The sequence below is a fragment of the Chinchilla lanigera genome, unplaced genomic scaffold (genome assembly GCF_000276665.1).
Source record: "Chinchilla lanigera isolate Chin_1 unplaced genomic scaffold, ChiLan1.0 scaffold00014, whole genome shotgun sequence".
Lineage (NCBI taxonomy): Eukaryota > Metazoa > Chordata > Mammalia > Rodentia > Chinchillidae > Chinchilla > Chinchilla lanigera.
In genome coordinates, this window is record NW_004955415.1 from 15,524,409 (window position 1) to 15,539,055 (window position 14,647).

Here is a 14,647-nt window from a genome sequence, read left to right on the forward strand (position 1 = left end):
AGAAAGAAAGAAAGAAAGAAAGAAAGAAAGAAAGAAAGAAAGAAAGAAAAACAAAAGGTGAAGGCTAGCCAAAGAAATCCTAAGAAAAAGAATAAGGCCGGAGGTGTCACAATAACCAACTACAAAGTCACAATGACAGAAACAGCATGGTACTGTTTAGAAATAGACACAGACCAGTGGAACAGAATAGAAGCCACAGAAACAAACCCATACAAGTACACCATCTGATTCTTGACAAATGGGCCAAAAACATACATGGGAGAAAAGACGACCTCCTCAAGAAATGGTGCTGAGAAAATTAGATACCCAAATGTAGAAGGCTGAAACTAGGTTCCTATCTCTTACCCTGTACAAAATGGATCAAAGACTTAGGTGTAAAACCTGAAATTTTGAAACCACTAGAAGGAAACAGGGGAAATACTTGAAGTAATAGGCACAGGCAAACACTTCTTGACTAGGACAGGAAATACTGGAAATACTACTCCAGTAGCACAGGAAATAACTGCAAGAATCAACAAGTGGGCCAGGCACCTGTCGTGCATGCCTACAATCCCAGCATCTTGGAAAGCCGAGGCAGGAGGATCACAGGTTCAACCCAGCCTGGGCAATTTAATGATTTAGCAAAACTGTCTCAAAATTTAAAGATTAAAAAGAAACACAACTCACCGTGGATTCAATCCTAGCAGCATAAAAAAGAAAATCAAAAGAAGAGACTACAAGAAGTTGAAAAGTTTATGCACAGCAAAGCAATCAACAGAGTGAAGAGACAACCTACAGAAGAGAAGAAAATTTTTGCCAGATACTATTCTGACAGAATGTTAACCTCAGGAATATGTAAATATTAAAAAAAAAAACTTAAGGAGCTCCCCGCAAAATAGCCCAATCAATAAACAGGCAAATGAATTGAACACACACATCTCAAAAGAAGTACACACAGCCAATAAGTACACAAAAAAAGTTCAGCATCTTCAGCCTGTAGGAAAATGGCTGTCATCAAGAATACAAAAAACAATAAATGCCGGTGGGAGGAAGAACCTTTCCACACTGCTGGTGGGACTGTAAATTAGCACAGCCACTACGTTACAGAAATCAGTGTGGAGGTTCCTCAAAACACTAAAAATAGAGCTACCTTGAGGCTCAGCTCTACCCCTTCCTTGGTAGAGACCAGAAGGGATTAAAGCCAGCACCCTAGAGCGTACCTGTATACCCATGCTTACTGCAACACAATTCACAATAACGAAGATGTGGGCCAGCCCAGGCGTCTATCAACAGATAAAGAAAAAGTGGTGCATGGACACAGTGAAGTATTACTCAGTCATAGAGAAGAACAAAATTATGTCATCTGCAGGAAAATGGACAAAACTGGAGATCATCTTAAGCAAAATAAACCAGGCTCAGACAAGGATGGCATATTTTTCCTGGCACGTGGATCTGAGGGGGGAAACATTTATTGTGTCCTAGTGTGCCAAGAATTGTGCTTTTTAAAGGTGACTATTCAGCAAAATAAATAGGTCCTGCCCCTGCTCAGGGCACATCGTCTGGTAGCAAAGGGAGGGAGAGGCAGCGGTTCCATCAAGGGATGGCAGGGTACGATAGCACCCAGGAAGGACCCCGAATCTGGACTTGGGTAGGGTCCTGGGGGCTTTGTGGGAGAAGAGACCCCCAAACTAAGATCTCATTGGTGAGATGGTGCTTCGCCAGCACAAAGGTGAGGGGTGGATGTGTCCAGGCAGGAGTGCACCCCTTGGGGTTGCACAGGACTGGGGGGGTAGGCATAGGCTCGGGAGTCAGGAGAGCGGCTGAGGGCACAAAGGAGAGAACAGAGGGCTAAGGCCAGGCTCTGATGAATGCAATCAGCCAGAGTGGGCACAGGAAGATGCATCCCTGGGTGGAGCAGGGGAGGAGGGGCGGAAGAACAAGAGAGGCACCTTCCGGAAGCCCGGAGACCAGGGTGCCTGGAGAAGGACTGGAACAGAGCCAAGAGCTGGGGGTGGCAGCCCAGGGAAGGAAACCCTGATTTAATCACAAGGTCATGGGGACCTCAGACACAGTCAATTCTATAGGCTGGCCAGGTGTGGTGGTGCATGCCTGTAATCCCAGCACTTGGGCGGCTGAGGCAGAACAATCACCAAGAGTTCAAGGCCAGCCTGGACCACATAGTGAGTTTAAGGCCATCCTGAACTACATAGAAAGACCCTGTCTCCAAAGAGAAAAAACTCTACATTCAGGCTAGAGCAGGAACCTGTCAAATATTGCCCGGCTATTGACAATCCTCACCTTGAGCACCGTAGCCTAGTCTGTTTTTTTTTGATCATTTTTCCTCTTCCACTCTTGGTTCTTTTTTTGCAGTCTCTTATCCTCCCAGTCTAGCACTCTCCATCCTTCTACCCATCCACCCATCCACCCAGCCAGTCATCCTTCCTTTCATCCATCCATCCTTCCATCCATCCATCCACCCATCTACCCATCCATCCTTCCCTGTGCTGTCTTCCAAGTCTCATCATTTTTATTCATAATCCCCATCTCTTATTTTTGCCAGAATTCTCCAGCTAATCTTCTAATTCACTGACTGAATCTGCTGCAGGACTTCTCTTTGTTCACTGCCTTCTTCATAACCTGTAATTTGGTAATTTTGTTTTGCATCTGAAAGCAGTCTGCCTGGCTCTTAAGATAGTTCCCTTTTTCATACTATGTCCTCTTCAATCTACTGAGAATACCAATTATAGAATTTAAGTCTTCTCCATACTTATTAAATCTATTTGGTACTAGAGAAAAAATAAGCAGATAGATGAAAAAATATAGTACAGAAATAACCCAAATATATCTGGGAACATAGAATGTGAACAGTAATTCTAAATAGCAAAAATAGAGTAATAAAAAAAATGTCACTGGAGACATGGCTGACCTTCGGAAAGGAGAAGATGGGGAAGCTAAACCTGTATCTTACTCTTTCACCCAAAGAAATCATAGATGAATCAAAAATTTAAACACTGCCAGGTGTGGTGGTGTACACCTATAATAGCACCCTAGGAGGCTGAGGCAGGAGGACTTCAAATTCAAGCCCAGCCTAAGCAACTTAGCAACTGAGACCTTGTCTTGAAAAATAAAAGGAAAAAAATTTAAAAGGGTTGGGCATGTAGCCCAGACTAAAGGCCTAGGCTCAATCTCCAGTACCAAAAAGTTAGGAAATATATAAATTTCAGGTGGGAAAAAACTTCTTAACTCAAAATCCAGAAGACATTAGCAATAAAAAAATTTATGCAAACCTGGAATCTAATGATAAATATTTATAGTCCTGCGAGAGCATAACGGGTAGACAGGGTCTGGGGTGGCGAAGAGGAGTTAGTTACATGTGTCGTCGTCGGAAGGTGGTGGGAGGTGGCCAGGGCTGTGTGACCACGGGGTTTATGAAATGGCTGCTGACATTTCTAAAGCCAGTGGGGCTGATTCAAAGATGATCTGAAGAGCAGTGCCAAGCTAGATGCTGAGTACCCACTTCGAGTCCTTTATTGTGGAGTCTGTTCATTACCAACAGTGCTGTGAATATATGCCCGATGTTACTAAATGTAGACAACGGTCGGAGAATTTTCCAAATGAATTTGCAAAACTCACTGTAGAAAATTCACCCAAACAAGAAGCTGGACCAGTGAAGGTCAAGGATTAGCAGGGGAAGAAGAAAAGAAGAAAAAACAGAAGAGAGGTGGAAAGAAAGAAAGCAGAAAAAGAAGACCATACTGCAGAATGTCACCATACCCAAAATTCCCAGGGCAAAGAAATATGTGACATGTGTGTGTGACATGCTCAGGGGAGACTGAGCTGGCACTCAACTTTTGAAATCAATCTTAAAGAAGCACAAAGAGTTTTTGCTCAAAAATTCTCCTGCGGTCCCTCAGTAAAGGGGATGATGAAATTATCATTCAGGAGGGCTTCACAGATGACATCATTGAGGTCATTCAGGAAAAATGGCCAGAGGTGGATGATGACAGCATTGAAGATCTTGGAGAAGTAAAGAACTGATTTTGAAAACTTGTGTTTAATGACCTAAACTGAGAATTGTAAGGCCAATGGAAGAGAGGCTTTTTCAAAATATATATTTTTGTCCTACAGTGAAATTGTAACCTACCCTCGTCCTTGGCGTTTTCACTGTTCTATGCAAGGCTGCTTGAGTTTTTTTATTGCCAAAGTCTAATAAACAGGGAAGACTGTCATGCTTATGCCCAAGTCAGAATTTAGTCAAATAAAAAATTTTTGGTCCAAAAAAATTTTTTGCAAACTTCTAAAATTTTTAAACTTTTGTTTTGACAAACAAGTAACCCTACACAAAGACAAATGACAAACTAGGAGACATATTTGCAATACCCAAGAGAAGGAGCCACTGTCCTTAGTAAATAAAGGGCTTTAAGGGATGATAAGAAAAGGTTCTATACTCAACTTGGAAATATGGGCCAAGTGCCATCAGTCAGGGTCCGGGGAGATGGGGACCGCCCTCGCTCCCCCCACGGAGTAGGTCCATAGACAGAGACAGAATGACAGGTCGCCTCTGGGAGTGGCATAGACGGACATGCTAGGCAGAGTTAAAGAAGGGCATGCTCAGGGGAGACAGTGCTGGCACTCAAGAAAGAGCATCTGTGTCAGGACAAATGCATGAGCTTCAAGGAACCCTTGAAGAGGGTGAGTGATCTCAGAAGTTTTGCCTAAAAACATTCTTTGAACCCTACAATCTGTTTCTTCATCTTAAGCCCTTTACCATAAGGGTAATTCATCAGCTGGCTTAATTTACTGACTTAGAGATGCTTTAAGTGATGGTTCTGGAAGAAATAAACAACACTGGGGAACTCTGGCCATGCCTCCATACTATAGTTTCCTTGTCTCCTTTCAACCTATCTTTATTTCTTCTATTCGCCCTCAAAAGTTCATAGTGCACAGAAAAATAAATTCAAATTATTAAGAAATCTGAAAAGCCAAGCTGAATTTATTGTACACATTAGGGTAAACACAGCAGCAGTGGTAACAAAGGGCCGGAAATTTAGAGTGAAGTCTTAAACAGAGTATTGTTCCTCACACAAGGAAGGGTCAGAGGAAGATGGGCGATGGGGCTGGAATGTGGATTCAATTGGAGACTTCCTCCAAGGGCGCCTGCCAACAGCTGTGACCTTGGAAGGAGGGATTTGCTCAGCTGGCTGATTGCAATTCTTCTGGCTTCCCTGTTATTATAGAGAGTGTAGGGAGTTCTCCTGGGCTCCAAAATGGCTTATAGGAATCTGTATGAGCATCGTGTCCCATGATGCCTTGGGAATGCGTACTGACAGCCGCCATGTCTTTGTAGAAGGGAAAAGGCAGGAAGGGAAGAGGGCTTTCCCACATCAGCCAGCTTCTCAGGCACAAACTGAAATACCTCATATGGTATCACACTAAGAAAGGAGGGGAGAGGGAGAGAGGGGCAATAAGAAAGGATGGATTTTGCACAGTTATTCTCGTGGAATTGCTCTTTGGAAGTCTAAAACATTTAAATCCACTCTGTAGACAGGGTTATTCTAAATCAGCACTTCTTAGAAAAATCACTTTAGAAAATAAAGTGTATAGTGAATGTCTGTTAACTACAAAGCATGTCTGCTAAAGAGTCTGGAGATGTGACCATTGCTGGACTTGCCCAGTTGGGACAGGAGCCGCCCAGGCCCTAGTCACATAGGCCACCAGCCAGTCAGTTTTCCCTTCTAGCCCTAGCCTCATGCTTGGCAGAACGATCTGGATTCTCACGAGATCCATTAAATGCCTAGGCAGTGCTGTCCCCTTGTCAGTGGAACTGAGCTTGTCCCAGAGACCCGTCCTGACTTCCTGTCTGTATCTATGGTCCTGAGCCTAAGATCCTCACCAAACCCTTCCTTAAGGATCTTCCAACTGCAAGGAAATCACCCGCCCATGTCCCGCACCCCCCCCCCCCCCCTGGGTTCCCAGCCTGAGCTCTTTCCTGCTGATATCCCCATGGTTACGATTACTCCTTCAAGGTGGGGATGGGCTCAGCAATCCAAGGGATCCAACCTGTTGTTTCAGGTCAGGAGGTCAGGGCTTCTGAAGAGGACTCTTGCACATGTGGTTTCTTTTATTTTTGTTTTGTGTTTTGGTGGTACTGAGGATGGAATTCAGGGATGCTCTATCACAGAATAACTCCAATTCCCCTATTTTTTGCATTACTGGAAATTGAACCCAGAACCTTCATACTAAGTAAGCTACACTCCCAGCTCATTTTTCATTTTTCACTTTGAGATAGGGTCTCACTAAGTTGGCCAGGTTAGGACTGAATTTGTGATCCCCTTGCCTCAGCCTCCCACACAGCTGCTGTGATAGGCATGCCCCACCATGTCCAGCACATATGGTTTCTTGAGAAAGTGTCTCCAGGAGAAACCTTCGAGGGAGTTTGGGAGGCAGGTCCAGCTGGAGGCGAGCCACAGCCTGTCCCAGGGGGCACTGGCGTGTGAAGGGCAGCATGGAGCTGTCCAGCTGCAGCAGACGGGTCCAGCCTATAACCCTGTGCCACCCCTCGGGGGAGGAGTGAGCCTAAGCATCCCCTGCAAAAGCAGTTCTCAGGGTGACGGGTAGCTACCAGCAGTGGGGGAAACGCGCACATAGCGCAGCAGATAAAGGAGACCCCAGTGGGAACCAGCAGCAGCCACCTCCCCAGCCCCACGGAGCTGTTGTCCCCGTCCTCTCCCATGGCCCCAGAGACTCAATGAAGGGCTGTCCGCACCCTGGGAATTCACAGCCTGGCCTCCTGTGAGCAGAGCACAGGTCAGCCAGCTCTGGGAGGCAGGAAAAGCTGGATCCAGAGCCCTCCCCGAAGACAGCAGAATCCGTCTGTCCTTCACCTTTGTTCCTCCCAATGCTGGTGCCCTCACTCCCTGCAGTTGGGAACCCAGACGCCAGCTCATCCTCGCCCTTCCTGTCCCAGCCTCGAGGCTCAGCATCTCTCATCTTCCGTGCCCACTGGAAAGCCCCAGGGGAGAGGCGAAAAGCAGAACAGAAGGGCACAGTCCTGGTAGGAAAGTCCACAGTGAGAAGGAGGAAGAATCCCCTTTGGTGGCTGTTTTTTATTTTTGTTTCCTAATATGCATCTGGGAGAAGGGTGGACAAAGGAGGGTTGTCCTTGGAGAGTTCCCAAGGTGGCCGACTCCATAGAGCCACCAGCTGGCCAGGGGGAGGGCCCGAAAAGGCTTCCCCTTAAAGCAAGGGGTTGAGTGGGAGATGTGCAGGGAGGAGCGGCGGCCTGGAGCCAGGTGACCATCCAGAGTTGGGGCTGCTTCAAAAATCCTGCTGTCCAGGCTGCAGCCTGAACCAGTGTCATCTAACCAACTAGAAGCCTCCCCAGTCCTGCCAGTGTCCAAGCACTGAGATCTGGCAGGGACAGCGCTGTGTAGACCAAAGACAGCACCAGATGTATTTCAGAGCAGCCTTTGAAAAAAGGATTGGAAGCCAGGCATGGTGGCGCACACCTATAATCCCAGCACTCAGGAGGCTGAAGCAGGAAGATCCTCATGAGTTCAAGACCAGCCTGGGCTACAAAGTGAGCTCAAGGTCAGCCTGAACTGCATACTGAGACCCTGTCTCAAAAAGACAAAAAAAAAAAAAAAGGATAAGAATTTTCTGAAAGCAAACCGGGTTGGGTATTGAGCAGCCCCTCCCTATTATTATTTCCAAGGAGAAAGGGGACAGTATAGGGAGCCCTAAAAGGTCAACATATGTGGGCAGAAAATCAATGTAAAAAGGCCCCCTTCTGATGGGCCAGGGCAGAGTCACAGAAGCCAGGAAGTCAGCTGTGGCCCCAGGCCTGATGCAGAGGAAATGCGCACTGGAGGCCTGCAGCTTCCCCTTTTAGGGCCTGATCCTACCTCTTTGCTGAACCCTGAGGATAAGTTCCCGGGTTAGAGAGGAAAGGTCCCTGGCACTGTAATTCATACTACGGTATTCAAGTCTGCCTGGGTCAGGACTCCTGAGGGAATTGGCTTTGCAACCAGCATCAACACAGGAGGTAGTGCCAGGCTCCTGGGGCCTCAGTCAGGGCCTCATATCAGGGCAAGAGGAAGTGCCAACAGCAAACAGGAAACCCCAGCCCCTTGCGCCACTCAAGGAAGGAGCCTTGACTATGGGCTGGGCCCCTGCCAGAATCAAGAGAGGCCGAGAGACTCTCCATAGAGGTTCATAGACCTGAGCCTGCCGGGGCAGGGGCAACATTCGGTGTCCTCCAAAGAAGGCCAGGTACCCCCACCCTCAGCCAACCGAAGACCACTTGCTAGCAGGCTGTGTCCTCTCTGGGCCCTGCTCACCCCACAATCCTTCCCCACATCATCTCCTCCATCCCTTCCTCCCCCAATCCCACCCCACGTGCTACCCTACCCGGCCCTCGAAGCCCCTCTGCTCAGAAAGGGATCTCCAACCGCACCACCCACAGGAGCCCTGCTGTCAAGTGCAAAGGCCACGTGCAAAGCTTTGCCCTAACCCCAAAAGAATTCTAAGCATGGAAAAGAGATTGCCTTGCCCTGCTTGGGGAGAAACAGCACTAAGACAGCAGGTGGAAAAGAGAAGCAGCCACAGCAGGGGTCCTCCACACCCATTTCCCCATGAACGGAAAACAGAATGGTCAGAGCGGCTTTCATGCTGATGACAGAACAGTGGTGAATCACGAGCAGCCACCACACAGGAGCGCTCAATGTGTGCTCCTGCTTTGTCTCATTTAATCCCCACAACCATCCCACTGAGCAAGAAATCTAAGGCAAAGAGTGCAGTTCAATGGTAGAACACTCACCTAGTGTGTGGAAGACCCTGAGTTTGGGCCCCAGGACCGAAAGAATAAAGAAGCCTTACTATTCCCATTTTGCAGGTGAAGCAGCTGGGGCCTGGGAAAGCTCAGCAAACTTGCCCAAAAACACAACTCCAGCAAGCTCCAGCATGGGCAGCACTGCACTCAGGCGCAAACTGGCCCAGCTGCAAAGCTGAACCCTGGACACCACAGCTTTCCTGGGGTGAGGCGGGGGTCCGCCTACACATCAACGCCCATCTAGAGGCTGGGCCCTGCAGAGTGCATGTCAGAAGCCCCTGGGTTTGGGAAAATCCCTTGCTTTGCTTTCTGACTCAGTGATCCCGGATGGCAGCCGAGAAGGTGCGCATCTGCCAGCCCTAGGTGCTTTGCCTCGGCCCCAGGAACCACAAGGGGAGGCTTCATTCTCACCACCACTTGATGGACGGGGAGAGAGACGTCCCGTCACACAGCAGCATGGAGCAGAGCTCAGGGCTCCTTCTGTGGTGCTGGCTGAGCCCTGGGTGTTTGGGGCTCATGCAGAGGAGACAAGGAGTGCAGATGGCCTCAGGGGCCAGCCACAATAAGTCCTGGAGTGCGGGCACAGGTGGGTGTTGGAAAAGCACGTGCGTCACACAAGCATGGGCAGTCACAGAGCCACTGACTGACCCTCAGTCACATAATACCATCTACAGAATAAGCCCTCCCCATCCTGCCCACCACAGACCCTCTCCACTCTGCACACCCCCAGGAAGAACTGCAGCTACTGGCAACGCCCACGCAGGGGCCCTACCCAAGTCACCTTGTGCCCGAGGGGGGGAGGAGGGGAAGGAGAGGAACTGAGACACTGCAGGCAAGTGTGGGGCCGGGCTCCCGAGCGTGAGCATGCCGTGTCCCCAGCCCCGCCTTCCCGCAGCTGGGCCCCACCTGAACCTGCACTCTGGCCTCTGCGCAGGGTCTGACCTCCCCAAAGCCACAGCAGCCATGGATGACCTGAACACCTGTGTCCTGCTCCACACCAGGGGGCTTGGTCAGGTGAGTCACCAGGAAACCCACTCCAAGTGACACTCAAACAGCCACCCCCAGGCCAGATGAGCAGGAGGCCCCAGGGGCAGCTGCAGGCCTTGGGCCTTCGGGCAGTCATTTAGATGGAAACCCAAAGGCCCTTGCCTTCAGGTCAGAAAGCCAGGCAGGCAATGGGACCACAAAGGGTGTAAAGGAAGTAAACGTTTCAAACAGAAAAGGCTGTGTGTGAGTGGATGTGAACAAACAGGTGTGGGTGTGTAAGGGATTGTGAACAGTGCGTGCAGGGCGTGGGGGTGTGGTGTATGAGGTGTGTGCGCACATGGCGTACGTCTATGTCGGGGAGAGGTGACAGACGTCCACGTGGGTGCGGGTGTGGTGTGTGTCCATGTGCATGGGTGCACGCGTGTGCGGGTGTGTATGTTGTGCCTGTGCCACAGACGTGAAGGGCAGTGCCGGGGAAATCAAAGGGCCTGTTTTGCCCTCTCCTCTCCCACCACGAGCAGCTCTGACATTCTGACGGGTGGTCAGGGACTTCAGCACCCGGTGGCAGCACACCCGCCCTGCCCCCTCTTCCGACCCACTTCTGACCCTGTCTGCTTGGAGTGCCCTCAATCCCACGAGGCGAGGACTCAGTCCCCAAGATGTCCCCTCAGGCTTCAGCTGTCAGTTGCAAGCCTCTGGTTGTGACCTGTGCTTCTGAACCCCCAGATACAAATCAGGGCTCCCACAGAAGCTCTTCTCAGGTTTGAGGGATTTGCTACCTGGCTCTCAGATCTCACAGAAACACTTCCTTACAACCTAGCTTTCTTCAGAGGATATTACAAAGGCCATGGGCCGAGGGGCCAGGCGTAACTGGGGGAAGTCTCAAGCCCACACCCTCTCTGGGTGCCACCCTCTAGGGCCTGGATGTGTCAGCCCTTTGGAAGTCTCCCCTCACCCCGTCCTCTGGGAGTTTCTTAAACCTCCTTGCACAGGCAGGGCTATGATTGCAGGACTTGCTGCTAACACCCAGCAGGGCCTGCTTTCTTCTTGGCCTCTCTGGAGCAATCTCCCGCAGGGTCTGGGGAAGACCCAGTGGAATACGAAGAGTCTTTTAACCTACAATAGGACTAGGTCAGACAGGAAATTTAGATTCTGCCTTGGAAACCCAGAGACTTAGACTGGTGAGCTCCCTCCCATGACCTACAGACCGGAAGCAGCCCCTTTACCAACAGCCACGAGAGGTGCTGTAGAAGCACACGTTTCAGCCCTCCATGAGGAATCCATGTGACTGCACTGGGCCTGGGGGCAGAGGTGACAACACTGGCCCAGGACAGCACAGATGAGAGAACATTCCCTGACCTGCATGTCTCAAAACCCAGGACTATTTTACAGCGTGGCTTCAAAGGCTGACCTGGGGAAGGGCCAATTAAACTTCCTTCCAGTCTAGTAATTAGGGACGTAAGTGGAGCTCTGGTCCCCTGGCAGGCTGTCCCACAGGAGGGCCTGAGGTCTGCGTCCCTGGTGCTGTGTGTGGGCTGCTCCCTGCAGGCGCGCTGACTGATCCCGGCAAGTGAGGAGGGGCTGGCTCCGTTCCCGTTTCCTCCGAGCATAGGCTTCTGCGATGGCCACACGTCCTGTTTACTGGTGGTTTCCAAGTCACAGGCCACAGGCCACAGAGACTCACCTCTGACCTCACATCCCCTTCCTGAAGGGAACCCCAGCACTTCTTCCTTTTTTGGTGCTATAGGCTGAGACTCACAGCTGCATGTGCAGAGATCTCGGGGCTTTTCTCTCCTTGCTCCCAAAGCCAGGATGGCTTCCTCCTCCACCCCAGAGGTGAGAGCTTCCTTGTACTTGAGGAACAGCAAAAGGCAGGGGGAGAATGGGAAAGACCCAGCATGCCCGGAGCCTTGCCCTTGTAGGGCATCGTGTCCACCTCCCTTTAACCTGTCCACACATCCAACAGCGTGTGCAAGGGCACTCACCCCCACACACGGCTCTCCCATCCTTCCCGGGCCAGACAGAGGGCCTTTCCATAGGCTTCCGGGAGGCTGAGGGAAGTATACTCACCCTCTCCTCGGCTGGTTCCCCAACCAGCCACAAAAAAGAGAACTCCTCCTGCCTGGCCTTCAAGGCCTGGGTTTATGGAGACTCTCTCTTTACACTTGCTCGACTGTCTGGGATTAAAAGCCGCCCCCTTGACAGAGGAAAGTGCAGAGCCAGCCAGGTGAGAGCCCTGCCGGACCTCACTCTCTGACCAGCTCAGGGAAGGAGGAACTGAGTGCCTCTGCCTGGCACAGAGCTCCCGCAGAAAAGCCACCTGGCCCATCCTGGGAGCCCGAGTCCAGCAGGGGCACTTGTTCCCCAGTCCTGTGACCACAGTTCCCTGACCCGCTTCCACCTCAGAGGAGATCGGAAATGCTTCCTCCCCACCTGCTCCACACCCAGTTCTGCTCCTACTCCCCGAACACCCAGCCAGCAGTCCTTGCTCCAAGTGGACAATCCTACAAGGAGCCTTGGGAAGAGGGTACCAAGTATCTGAGGCTACTATTACTCATCTCTCTGGAGGACCTAGGGTTACCAATCTTCCCTGCACCCCAGGCCACACTGTACACAAACCATGCTGTGGCCACACCTGTGGGCACTGAACAGGTCTAGTTTGGCCACAGGGTTTGGGACACACAAGATATGCTTGTGATAGAAAAGCTGAGGCTTTCTCAATCTTCTTAGGAGCGGGTCTCAGAGATCAAATGTCCACTTGGTTAGATGTCATGCACTCACAGCAGGACGACTGCTGGGCCCGAGGCATGAGGAACCGTAAGCTGTCCTCCCAAGCTCACGGCCATGTGGTTCAGCAGAGGGGTCTGAGGCCTGAGGCCCAGCCACCAGCCACCAGCAAGCCACAGCCATGGCCAACTCCCAGCAGCAAGGCTACATTCCTCAGCCAGGCCACCTGCATTTGTCCTCCTAGGTGGGAATAGAGGCGGTACCCCGGCACCTGCGCCAGGGCAGGAAGGACAGCCAGGGCCCTGTGGCCCTGCCTGAAATGCAGCCACCAGAGGCCTAAGAGTGCAACTCCAGCCCAGGGCTTCCCTTTTCTATTACATAAGTAAATGCAATCTTTTTATGTTTTATTTCTAAAAATATAGACAGGCCAAAATATTGATAGAACAAATTGTGTACGATTCCACTTGTACACCTAAAATAGGCAAATTCATGAAGACAGCAAGTAGAATCAAAGTTACCCACATGTGGGGGAGGAGAGAGAGGGGAATACTGTCCAATGTGTACAGATTTCTGTCTGGGATGACAAGGAGGTTTTGGAAATGGTATTGATTGCACAAGATTGGGAATGTACTTATGCCATGGAATTGTACAATGAAGAATAGTCTAAAAGGTAAATTTCATGATATATATATTTTACCACAATAAAAATTTTAAAAGATTACATATGAAAGCAAACTAATGGAAATCAAAACGCCCTAAAATTCTACCAGCTAGACAGGCACCATTAACATTATGCCAAACATCCTGCCAGATGCAAATATAAATGCATGGTATATTTTACAAATATAACGCACTCTTTGGTAACCTGCTTCTTAGAAATATTTGTTTCCACAGTTGTGAACACATATCTGTTTCTTTATTTTTGAAGCCACATGAAGGCATTTCAATATATAGAGATACCAAAATTAACTAATTTATGATGGGAGGGCATTTAGTCTCCACTTTTGTTGTTGAGGTTGTTATTATTGAGAATTGCAAGGAACCTCCCTGTGCGGCATTCAATTATAGGATAAGAATTCCTATGGGTGGAATTTCTGAGTCAGGGACACCCTTAGGAGGGTTTATCAGCAGAGCATGAAGAGGAAAACTACACCAAAGATGTCCAATTCTGGGTTTTGTTTTTAAATTTCTCGCTCTACCTGGGCTTTGCTTGGATTCCACTTGGGTTTCTATGAAATTGCACAGTTGTTCAAAAGGTCTTTTCCATAAGAAACCAACCTCTTCCCAATCCCCTTCCCAGGCCTTCTCTGGGGACACACCTTGCCGGTGTCAGGAAGTAAAACCGGCACATGAGGAGGGCAGAAATATGCTGGGTTAACATTTTCTGCTTTCTCTGGTCCAGCAGGAAAGGATCTAGGATGGCCCAGTGGAGGGAGCCCAATGATAGATACCATAAGTGTGGGCATAGGAAAGGTTTTTTGTTAAAGATTTTGTTCTAAAGTGGATAGGAGGAGGATGCAAAGGACTCTTGGGGAAACTGAGGCTTGAAGGGAGTTTATAGCTCCAGAATAAAGCTTGGCTTTGGTTGGCTTCACCCTGAAGTAGACCCCAAGGCAGCTATTCAACAAGAGGAATGGGTGAGAAAGACAGTTAGGGACAAGAGCCAGTGAAGGGAGTGAGTCACCACTATGCATACCCGGACTCCGTCCTGCTAAGAACTTTAAAGACAGTACAGAGCATGTGGCAAAGTGATCCCTGCAGAGAGGCAAGGGAGCTGGGGTATCTGTCACCAGCAGTGGAGGCCAAGAGAATGCAAGCAGGACACTGATAGTGTTTATTACATTAGCCCATATCCTGCCACTAGAAAAGGCTACAGTGCAGGTGAAACTCCAAACCCAACACTCTTCCATCACACTTACAGCAATAAGAGTTAATCACGAAGACACAGCTGAGGGAGTCAAGGGTAAAACACAAAGCCGATGAGACGAGCCTACTTTGCTACATCATGTAGGGTTGGCATGTACAAAGAAAGCACAGGAAGGGGCTGGGGATTTAGCTCAGCGGCAAAAGTGCCTGCCTGGCAAGCGCAAGGTCGTGAGTTTGGTTCCCGGTACCGGAGAAAAA

The 14,647-nt window shown here is 49.6% G+C and overlaps 1 protein-coding gene and 1 pseudogene across 6 annotated transcripts in view; one reads left to right on the forward strand and one right to left on the reverse strand.

The window, feature by feature from the left end:
• Positions 1-14,647, reverse strand: part of Rassf2 (Ras association (RalGDS/AF-6) domain family member 2) — a 42,214-nt gene that overhangs the window by 23,683 nt on the left and 3,884 nt on the right. The window lies entirely within an intron of this gene.
• On the forward strand, positions 3,338-4,161 carry LOC102008528 (annotated as a pseudogene).